Source organism: Anas platyrhynchos, chromosome 1 (genome assembly GCF_047663525.1).
Source record: "Anas platyrhynchos isolate ZD024472 breed Pekin duck chromosome 1, IASCAAS_PekinDuck_T2T, whole genome shotgun sequence".
NCBI classification, from domain to species: domain Eukaryota; kingdom Metazoa; phylum Chordata; class Aves; order Anseriformes; family Anatidae; genus Anas; species Anas platyrhynchos.
The window spans coordinates 141,617,054-141,627,273 of NC_092587.1; positions in this window are offsets into that span (position 1 = coordinate 141,617,054).

Genomic DNA, 10,220 nt, shown 5'->3' on the forward strand with positions numbered 1-10,220 from the left:
TGTATTGAGCGACTATGTAAACCAAAAGTTCTCATGTACAGTGAGGTAGAAAGAAAGAAACAAAAATCTTTGGGTGATATAGAGAACATGGGGTTAAAGCTGCAATTTACTAAGCACTGCTTTCAGGGGGAATCTCTACTTTTTGCAAAGCAGAAAGAGTCAGTGAGGTGAGAGCTTTTCTTCTGAAGAAGGCAGCAGATCTGCCTCTAGGCTAACACTTTAGCCCCATCCCAACTAAAACTTGGGTTTGTACAAATCCAGTTCAGATCCTCACCCCAGCCAAACCCCCCTTCGGCTTCCTCAGCCTAGAATCTGCCCATCTTTTCATCCTACATTAGCTCTGAATGCCTCCTAATCAGTTACAGATTGAGAAGGAAAACCAAGAGCCCCTATATTAAATAGCATTTTCTCCTCAAATGTTGGATATGAAGTTCTCCTTAAAAAGCATTTCCTACTGCGGTCACACACAGCTACTGAGGTACTCGCTGAAATAACCCAGCACAGAATTAAGACTCTTCCGACAGTCAAGGAAAAGAAAGATTTCAGTTTAAGCCTAATGAAAAAAGAAAAGAAAAAAAAAAATAGTGTCTGGCAAGAGCCTCTTTTGCAGCTAATCAGTAACGTTGCATCTTAACCCTTTATGTGCTACTGCCTAAGACTGCTTCAGGTCACACCTTTTTTAAAGTCCCATAATGACAGGACAAATTCAAATAAGAAATGGAAAGAGGCAGGATCTGTCTGGTTTTAGGATTTAGCTGGCAGCAGGAAAGCTGTAGGGTGCCTGGATTCCCAGTTTCTTAGTGGGAAACTTTGCTCCCCACAGCCCAGCCAAATCACCTCCTCCCTGTCCTTGGCTGTCTCTGTAAAAACTTTCACTGGGATTTCTCGACTAGTTCAATGCATCTTCTGCTCAACCATCCCTGGTTTTAGGGTCTTATAAATGCACATGCACACTCACAGGTGCACACATCAGCACTCTAGCTTGCAGCCACTGTAACAAACTGGAGGGCATGAGGGAAGGACCACCCTCCAATGCTGAAACCTCAGGAAAGCAGGCATTTCCCTTACTCTGAAACCCTCTCTGCTTTTAGATGAGAATGCATTTGACCAAAACATGATGCTGTTCATCTTACATGGCTGTTTGTCGATCATTGCTCCTGGAAGGATAAGCAAACCCTATGGAAAGACATTTATCTAAATTATCCTGATAAAATGCTATCACTCTAAGGGGAAAGAAAAATGAGGCAGAATGCTAGTTTGTACACAAATACACTTCAATTATACTAACTTAGAGGAAAATAGGGATGTGGAGTTGAACTACACTTAATAAAATTTGGAGTGCTACTTTAAAAAATAAAATACTTTCCTTAAGTGAAGTTTTTCCTTTGTAGGGATTTAGTCTGTTAGAGAAGAGGAGAAAAAATGAAAAATATGAACCTCCTCTCCCATTCAAACTGTTATATAGTTAGTGTTTGTGACTTTTCCCTTGACAACTAGATAAGAAGATAAATGCATAGTTTCTCTTAATTAGCCTTTCTTAATTAAAAACACCAGAGGTATTTGTGATCATAATGAACTCTTCTGACAGAATGGTCACTTGTTCTTCAGAATGTCACTCCAGGAAAATTAGATTTTTTTTTTTATTTTTTTTTTTAATGGGGGATAAATTTTGTGCTAAGGAACAAATAAACGATGCCTGCAAAAGCAGTGTCCCCTTGGTTTTATCTGAATGAGATGGATGTGTATCTGGTGGTTTTTAGAATGGTGTGGGGCAGTATTAGCCATCATTAGCACCCCAGTATGGATCCAATTCACTAATTACTTATGCTGTCTTGGTTCACTGAGATTTAAGTACCAAGTCAATCCCATTATCTGCAGTCTCCCAAGCTTGCCAGAGTCATCCGTCTTTTACAGAAAAAAAAGCACAAGGGTTATCAATAGGACCCTGAAATACTTGGGATTTTCCCACTTCAGGAGGAGGCAAGATTAGTCCTGACTAAAGTCGCATCTTCTCTAAGCTGCTACTTGGGATGTGATAAAAGTGAATGCTGACAATTATCCATAACTACATGAAGAGCAGGAGTGAGGGGGAAGAAGGCAAGAGAGGTGAGGAGAGGAGCCTGCCACACATCGTCTGCATCTGTCCTACGGTTGCAGGCAGCTTCTCGTACCACCGCAAAGCTACAAATTACAATTCGTCTGTTACAAACATGCGATAATATAGTCAGGAATCAGAAATTAAAATATTCCACAGGCCTCGGGCCTCCTCGGAGAGAAAGAGAGAGGGAGAGGGGCTGAGGGAGAGAAGCAGGGAGAGGGAGACGGAGGAGCAGACCAAGCCCCCGCGCTGCCCGCGCTGTTTGCGCCCTCCCTCCCGCATCCTACATGTTTAATGTCTGCAGCAGCGCCGAGGCCTTGTCTGTTTGGGACGGTTGATTGACATCTGCTCTGCTGAGAGGAAGGAACTGGCAGCTATTGGCAGCACTGTCACGTTCATTTGCACACTTTATGAAGCAGCAGTGTGGCTACTAATACAAAAAGAAATCTTCTAAGCAGCATGACATCTCTTGGAATGGAATATTTGTCTTTACAAATGATTGCACTGCTGCCAGTACTTGACATGGTGCTCGCAAACATGTGTAATTGTTGGAAGTGTAATGATGATTATTTGCATATTTAATGTTCAAACAAGTACTGGAGAAGCAACTTAGACTAAACCTTTTATGGGGAGGATTTAAATATGTTCAGCATCAGCCTGATGAGTCCCAGAAAGGAGTCGGGGTCTGAGGGGAGAGCTGGTGCGCACCACTGTTGTAGGAAGGGGAGCTTAAGAAATCACTCTGGAATTCACTACTCAGATGTCTTATAGGTTTATTTTGAGACAGATTTCATATGAATTCCTCTCCCATTCATTTTAATTACTCAAAATTATATTTAAATGCAATTATAGGAAAATTTAGGAATGGTCTATTTATCATGTGTCTGAAATCAGCCAAACAGCAAACTGAGGAAAGTAGATAAGCAAGCACATGTTTACCAGTGACGACAGTTTACAGCAAGCCTGAACATGATGGCAACGGCACTTATTTTAACTCTTTGGCATGAGTGTGAGATGGGTGTAGGACATGGGGAGGGAGACTTACAAATCTCATTTCCTGGGCTGGAAGTACGGTGCTGGACATTTGGCTGGGAAATCAAAGCCATGTCCATGTTGACAGAAAAGGGCTTTCCTCCCTGTAGAAAGCTCTCTTCTTTCTGCCTTAGAGACAGACTCTTCATTTTACCTTTCCACTTTAAAGCTTTATTTTATTTTATTTTATTTTATTTTATTTTATTTTATTTTATTTTATTTTATTTTATTTTATTTTATTTTATTTTATTTTATTATTTATTTTATTATTTTATTTTTTCATTATTTTTTAATATTTTATTTTATTTTATTTTAGAGTTTTTTATTTTTTTTATTTTTGTGACACAGAGGCCTAACCAGCACATAGACCTTACATGGGACATATGTGTACACTGGCATGCACAGTTAGTTATATGTATGGAAGATAAAGCACCTTACAAAACAGCTCTCCAACACAGCAAAAAGAAACAATCCTTTTGAAGGTAATATTGTTCCCCTGGGAAAGAAGCACATTAGTTTTATCAGTGGAATAATTTTAGATGATACAAGTACATGAATGGCAATTTAGCTCTTCACTTTTAGTGAAGAATTTCTTTAACTGAGGACGTCATTTTTCAAATTTATATATATTTTATCTTAAAGACAGGCTTTCTCTAAGTTGCAACATTTCTTTCTTAAAATACTTATTAGCTTTCATCTCATCACCCTACCTCAACTCTCCTGATTCTTTCTTTTCCTTTTTCGTTCTGTCTTGATCTCTCCTTGTGGTCTATTGTGGATCGTTTCAGTACCAAGAGATTTATAACCACCAAATCCTACATTGTTTGAGGGGTAGCACAATAAACTTGACTCAATTATCATACTGTAAATTGATTAAAAAAAAAAAAATCTGATGGATGAATAAAGACTGAATATCTTTGTCTCTGACCCTGTCGTATCATCAGCAATTCTCTGGCAGGACTCCCATTTGATTGACAATACTGCTAATGAACACTGTCTTAGGCCATGTAATGATTTACCTGCCATGAACAAGGTTTGGCAATGCTACCTTTGCATACCTGTCAAACAATTAATCCTTTAAAAAACAGATATATTGTCTTGAAGCATGAAAGTGTCTGGAAATTAATAGAAATGTGGAGGTATAAGATAAATACATCTGCTCATTAAGCTAATCAGGATTGTTTTTTTGCTTATCTTGTTCCAAAAGCACTCCCCCTCTATTTATTTCAGCCACCTGTTGTCTCATCCTTGCAAGAAGCCAATATCTTCCTTTATCCAACTAACTCCTACCTTATGAACTACATCTGCCAATAATGAATACAAAAAGTAGAAAGCTTATTGTGTGTAATCACTCTTTGCACCTGAAAGTGTATTGGGATTTTTTCCCCCGCTCACTCATGCTCACTCTACCTACCTTCTCTGTCTTGCCTTTTAAGAAACTGAAGGTAAGGAAAACTTTGTACAGCACCTGGTATTAGGAATGTGTAGCTCATTGGCCTATGACTCTGCCTCCAGATGCTAATCAATCCTCCTCACCATACAAACATAGGAAAAATGCCTAGATGGAAAGGATCCCTCTTTTGATCACAGATATATGTAGCACTCCCTAGTGCCTGAGCAGGTTTCTGGAACAAGGTTGATCAATGCCACTTTCCTAACAATAAACAGTGTCTTTTACTTCTTACTTGTTCAGATATCATGAAATGGAAGAACCATATAAACTCATTTTTGCTGGCTAAGAACATTACTCACCGTGTGTCAATATGTATTGCAGATACCTTCCACAAAATGTAACTTGTCTGAAGCACAGTCTTGCACTTTTGTAAATAGCTAATTTCTTGCCTAAAAAGTGAGAATGGGGGTATGAGCAGAGGAGGGTGCTAGGAAAAATGATGTTGAGGAGATGAGGGGCTCATAAAAGAAACAGTTAGACTGCAAAGTTGAATTTAGTTCCTTATGAAATTCTTTGAAGAAGCAAAAGTATTTAAAAAACATATGACAATAATTAGCAGTATTTCTTTGGGGATTTGTTTGTTTGACCTTAGCCTTTTAATCTGTCAAAGTATGCTAATAAGCCTGACAGACAGAAAGATAAAATGCGGAGACAGATGAACTAACTGAGAAAACATCAGTACAATACTGAATATACTTGTGGAAAAAGGAAAGAAAAAGAGTGCAATTAAACATTACCTCGAGGCTTTGATGACATGCTCACTATCATGGCAAAGTTTCTTCCAAATTTGGAAGGAGTGTATACTCGAGGTCACTATCATTGTGTCTGGCATCTCTGACGGTTTTACTTTGAACACAGAGACATCTTTCTAAGTTATTTTTTCCTCTTCAAATTTCTATCTTATGTATTGAAACACTGTTTTCTGCATGTTGTCTTTCTGCAGGGTATTGCCGAGTGTATTTCAACAACCCATAACTATTTATGTCTTGAGAATCCTAGAGCTGGTGAATAAACAGGCAAGAGATTTTTTTTATTATTATTTTTTCTGTCTTGAAGACCTGTGAAGAGGCTTGGTTTCCAATAGGATTTATTTATTTATTTATCTATTTATTTATTTATTTTCTGTGAGATCTTTCAGGTTATCTATGTGAAGCCTATGAGAATGATGGTCCCCAAATTCAGTAGTCACTTGTAACGAAAAGTCTATTCTTCATTCAAGGTGAGCTGAAAAATCTCCCTATGGGAGTAAATGACAGTACATGAGTCAGTTCTCTTAGCACACAGGAAAAAAAATCTACATTTTCCTGATTTTATTTTTCTTCTCTTAAGTAACTGATTCTGTCTTCTCACTACAGTCAAAATGGGCTTTTGATGATTCTAGAATAAGGTCATATCATAACAACAGGCGTTTTGACATGTATTGCCTGCTTTCAAGGGTAAAGCTTCTCAGCTCCTTCTCTTCAAGGGTTGTTAAAATTGCCTGATGATAAAGATTTGTTTTGCATTGGTACCATCTATCTTCAGAACTCCAAAGAAACCTGCAAAATCAGAAACATGATGCTGTCATGTTCCTAAGTAAAAAATTAGTCATTTCCTCTTAGACTCAAGAAAACAAGCTGTAAAGAAGAGGTTAAAAAAATGTCCCTAGCCTGATGTGACCATATCCTTATGTATTGTGATTCAATTCCTGATGGTGGAGAAAAGAGTTATTGAAACAACAGAAATTAACTGAGAGGAACACTTTCCCTTTCAGATGTCCTGCTGCCATAGCTCTAAACCAAGAATTTAAACCTAAATCAGGATGTAGACTTTGCTGTGTGACTAAGCTGGGTAACTCACTTTCATGAAGTGAGACTGTGAACGAGTTCTTCAAAATAAAATGTTTGCACATTGTATATCAGTGTATCTTATTTCCTGACAGGACATCTGATACTTAGCTTTTCCATACACCCAAATGAAGCATGACATTTAAAAAAACCCTTTTTCCAATGAGTGAGCTACCCACCCCACTTAAGCTCCCTAAAAATATGCAGAAAATGAAACATAGACATGTCTTAGCATCCAGAAGTGTGTCTGAAATTACTGCCTTTGCAAAGCTTTTACATTTAGTCAACTTTATAATCACTTAAAGAGCTCATCCAAGCTTCGATTTTTAAAAATGTAGCTAAGGGCTTTCTTTCTCTTTCTGAGCCAGATGCACAATTATAAACCAAAAATTAAAGCCAATTAAAAAAAAAAATGTGAATACACGCTCTAGCTGAAGGCAGTACCCAGGGCTTACTGCTAAGGACTGCACTGACCTGCTGTATACAGCGTATGGCAATGGTCCTCTTACCAACACTTTGGAATTAAGGATGCTGCTCTGCACAGAGCATGGAGCATGCCCCCGTTATGTCTTTTCTTAAGAACTGTAGCTTTACTTATTGATGCTTGGACTTGATGATCTTAAGGGTCTTTTCCAATCTAAACGTTTCTATGATTATTGCTCGACTTTTGCCTACAGAACGTGAAGCAAGAGCTCTGCTCGGGCTTTCCTAACGGGAAGATCTGACTGTCCGGCCAGCCCGGGTCCCTTCCCTGCTCTACAACCACTGCAGATGCGCCCACCTCCCCGTCTATTTTCACTGCTCCTCTTGAAGCCAAACTTTCTGAGGCGGGCGGCCGAGCGAGCAGGGAGGCACCTCCGACGCAGACTTCCAGCCGGGCGGGAGACACGGAGCAGCATCCCCTGCTAGGCAGACCCCCCCCGTTCGGCCTACGCAGCCCTTTGGGGGCCGCTCAGCAGCCCCCCACCACCCCTGGGCGCCGGCCCCGGTTGGTGGCAGCCAGAGCGAGAGGAGCTGCGGCCGGAGGCGGCCGGGGGGAGCCGGGGTCGGGGGGAGCCGGGGTCGGGGGGGCCCGGGGCGGGGTGGCGGCGCCTTTTCTCCCTGGCGGCTTGGAGAGGTGGGCCGGGGCTTTCAGAGGGGCTGACAGATCTGAAGTTTTGGAGGCTGAATGAAAGAAACACTCAGCTAACAAAACTGTGCGCCACAGAAGAAGTTTCATCTGGTCTGGCCAAATCCCTCCTTTCTTTCCATCTTTTCTCTCCTAATAACAGCTGCCCTCTCATTCCCTGTTACTCCGCTGTGAAGAACAAAACCTCCCTCTGACTATCTGTTTTTCTTTTCTTCCCCAGAGTAGGTCTCATTACTGGTGATTAGCAGATGATTAAAACCAATTCAGCTTCCCCCAGTAGATATTTTCTCCCTGTTTGTGACTAACGCGTCAGTCTTCAATGAACGTGCTCCTAAGCTTATTAACGGGCTCAGAGGATTAGCTGCCACCGAGCGCCGCCGCTCCGATATTGTGATGCAGCGAGTGACATGGAACCATTTGCCGAGCACAGGCAGGGCCGCTGGGACTAAATATCTAAATCACAATTTTAGTTTTCGTGTAGAGCGAGGCTGGGGAGAGGGCGGGAGGGAGGGGGAATCCTTACAATAATTACAAAAATCAAACGTTTGGCGAAGTCTGAAAATAGTCTTAAAGAAAAGGGCAGAGGCAATCACGGAGAATAAAAACCAACCCCACCCTCTAAAAAAGAAACAAACAAACAAACACAACTTAAAAAAAAAAAAAAAAAAAAAAACACACACAGAAAACCTAACCCAACACAGGGCTTCCCTCACAGGGAGATTTGTTGATACGAAGTCCAAAAGGGACTGTTCTGGTCAGCTCCCACTGCACAACATACAGGCCACTGTCGAGGACTATATGTGAAGGTGTGTATCAAATCTATCTGCTGCCCGGTTATTACTATGTAAAAGCCCTCACTATGTAGCTCTTACTATGTAGCGCTCACAAATCAGAGATTAGCGCAGGATGCAAAATTAGAAGCTTGATTTTATCCCACCCACCCCTTTAAAAGCTACCAGACTTAAATATAACTTAATAGCTAGTAATAAAGAAAAAGAGTTTAAATATCTGCAGGTTTGGATTATGCACTAAATTATCCTGGAGAAAAAGAAGAAACATGGTGAAATAAGTTACACTGGGTCATGAAAAATATTTTCAAATCATATTCTTCCTATTATTTTTTGTGTTCTGTTTGTTCTCATATTTTAAATACCTTGGTAGTGAATTTTGGCCACTTTTATAGAATTGACTCCCTACATTGCACTTTTCACTATGTAGACCTCATACATAAGTAGTCAAGATAAATAAATTGATTTGCACTCACACAGATTCCAAAGTCTCTTGGAGCTACCAAATGACTAGAAAATCTGGCCATCAGAGTTGTGGGAGAACCCAATTTTTCATTTTGGGGTAATTTCCTCATGGAAAACATTCCTTCCCCCTCAGAATAGAACAGAGGAGAATAAAGTTTTTCTCAAAATTTCCTATAGAATGAAATAAAAAAAGAAATATTCTTTGATTCCTGGTCAAGTGAAATATTTAATTTATTCTGACTTGCAAAATTTACTTTGCTCTTTTATTTATTTATTTATTTGTTAATAGTCACTTCACAGTACCCATTTATTACACAAACAGAAACAAAAAGTTTTTAAAATGAAAGAAAGAAACTCTTCTTACATTTTTTTTTTTTAACAACATTTTTGCAAGCACAATTTTCTCAGTTCATTAAAGTGCTGACATTAAATACTATTTAGAAAGAATATTTCAAAATTCTGGAAAATATTTCATATCCCAGAATCTATACTTTTAGTACTTAAGATTGTTTGAGAAGAAAATTGTAGAGTGGCTTTAGTGAAGGCAAACTCCGATGACTAAAAACAGATTTGAAACCTTAACCTTATGTATCCAGATTTGAAAACAAAGCCAAAAGAAAAAGAAAAATAAACCAACGCACACACACAAAAACACTTTTAAAGGATTTTTTCTTACTCCCATCTTAAATGTTTTAAAATAAAAGAAAAAACTCCTCCCAATAATTCCACTTCTACATCTTTAAATTTCTTCCCTTTATATTTTCCATTGTCCTCTTTGCAGTGCAGCTTAACTCTGAGTGTGCTGAAGCTTGAAATGTAGCTTCCGATTTATAATAGCAACAGGGCATGCAGCAAATGTCAACAAATCCCCTGTCACCCAGGCAAGAAGGAAATGTGAGAGGTAAGGCAGAGTAGCCCTTCCTTGCTGCATAATACAAAAAACCCTCAGTGAGAAATAAAGAACTAAGATCTTGCTCATGAAAAACTGTATGAGACTATTAATATTGAACCAAAATTGGCACACTGTGGTGCCAATCACTGAAAATAGCCAATTATACATAACAATGCAGGTATAGACCTATGTGCTTGATATGTAAGTAAAAATAAAATGGAACTCCTCCACCATCTACCTTCTCCCCTGAAAAATTAAAGGAATTCCAGCAGACCACATTGACCATATTCTGAAAAAAAGCACCCCATAAGACCCACATCACTGACCTCAAGTGACCTCAATAAATAAGTAACTGCTGAAGGATCAGCTCTCTTGTTGTGAAACAATAGACCCAAATTTCAGTGGAGTGCATGCAAGAAAATTTCACAGGAGGGTAGCACAGGATTTCAGAGCAGAAAGAAAGTTTTCGGAATAACAAGTACACAGCCAAGCAACTGAGAAAACCTTTTAGCAAGGAAAATTCTGCATTTGTCTTCA